The sequence below is a fragment of the Aplysia californica genome, unplaced genomic scaffold, assembly GCF_000002075.1.
Source record: "Aplysia californica isolate F4 #8 unplaced genomic scaffold, AplCal3.0 scaffold00212, whole genome shotgun sequence".
NCBI lineage: Eukaryota > Metazoa > Mollusca > Gastropoda > Aplysiida > Aplysiidae > Aplysia > Aplysia californica.
Genome location: NW_004797482.1, coordinates 616,127 through 618,118, shown reverse-complemented (window position 1 = coordinate 618,118; position 1,992 = coordinate 616,127).

Sequence of the window (1,992 nt, the reverse complement as noted above, 5' to 3'; positions counted from 1 at the left end):
TTACATTTCCTTGTGCTTTTGGTCGCGATTTTTCAGTAAAACCCTTAAAGAAATGTATTTTAAATTGACAAAAGACGTGTTGAGGCAGAAAAAAAAACATCAATCAGAACTACCCAAAGTTCAGAAAATTGTCGAATTTTCAATTTCATCATTTTGACAAGAGCCTGATTTCACCACGATACCACGCTTTTGGTTCCCGGACTCTTGGCTCTCCCATTGTGTTGGAGGATAGTGGGTCCATCTTTCTGAGTGACACATCCTGTTCTGTTTAGAGCATTAAAGAAGAAATATATAACTCAAAAAGTCCACGGCAAATCCTGTTTTGTAATGTCCATATCTTTGGAGAATGAAAACAAAAGCACATTTATAAGACACACTCACAGTCACACACAACACACACACACACACACACACACACACACACACACACACACACACACACAAACGCCTGTGCGCCAACAAGTAAAAGAAAAAGGCAGAAGGTCGAGAGAGAGAGAGAGAGAGAGAGAGAGAGAGAGAGAGAGAGAGAGAGAGAGACAGAGACCTACACACACCCACATATATATTCCATTCCCTTTACAAGACATATACCCCCAGCACACACATCGCACGCACAGAAGACACTCACAGCACAGTATCCTTGACAGTTCTTTCTTTCTCCATTTTTGCTTAACCCTTTTTCCTCTACTTTCTTTTCTTTTTCTCACTCCAAACAACAATCCTCCAAATACCTCTCACTTGTACTGTCTGAAATACTTTCCTTATCTCCCTCCTCCACTCCTCTTACCTCAACAATCGTTCCCCTTCTCCTCCCTCCTTCACATATCTCTCCTCATCCTTCCCCTTCCTTCTATCAAAACCTCTTCCCTACCTCTCAGCTATCTCATACTGATCTCATTCTCAGTAACCACCCAACTAAACAACCGTGCCAATGTCCATTTGTTCTCAGCTTCGAGTGGTCAGTTTGGATTACAAAGCAGGCAAGCTTGAGACACGTCCGTTATTGTCTATAGTCCTTCAGCCACTACAGAATACGCGAATTGTCCAACACTGAATGACCAGCCACAAACTCGAACCAAGGAGCTCTGTCCCACGTCTATGTTAATGTTATTTGTACAAAATCTTATCAGATATAATCTCTCAGGATATCTGTTTATGCCTCTCTCAATCTGTGATTTCTCCCAATGTTCTGATTCTTGTTCAGAGGTCGGGTTTGTGTTGACAGATTTTCTGAGGACCTAACCATAACTCAACAATGATAGGATCAGGCCTGCAACAGATTCCCTTGGCCTACTATTCATATTCATAATTTATAAGAGCTTTATTCTGTTCCTTTACAAATTCTATCTTAGCCAGAAGTGTGCCAATATAGTTGTATTTTGTGCGACATTTTGTAAAGAACTATCGGCTTCAAGATAGCGCTTACCTAAACTTTGAAAACTGTAGATTCAGATTGACATGTTTAAAAAATACAAAGAAGCTAATTTCTCCGCACAAAGAAAAAAAAAGTTTGTTTGTTTTAGTAGAGGTTTTACGGCGCTCGCAACTGCAGAAGGTCATATGAGCGCCAGAAAAAAAATTAAGCATTCATGATAATATACAATAATTTATTTAGTATGTTGGCGGAGTCACATTTCGATGCTGTCCTTCATACTATATATAAATTTATGTATTTTCTGAATTGCATTGTGTATATTATTTTATTATGTATTTATTATGTGCTCATTTCGTAACGATGTGTAAGCGTGCACGTGTGATGAGCAAGTAGATGTTTGTGTGTGTGTGTGTGTGTGTGTGAGTGTGTGTGTGTGTATGTGTGTGTGTGTGTGTGTGTGTGTGTGTGTGTGTGTGTGTGTGTGTGTGTGTGTGTGTGCGTGCGTGCGTGAATATTGTTCGTACATACATTTATGTAAAGCACCTAGAGCTGTGTTCACGCGGGAGTGGGCGCTATAGACAGGATCTATTATATTATTATTATTATTATTATTATTA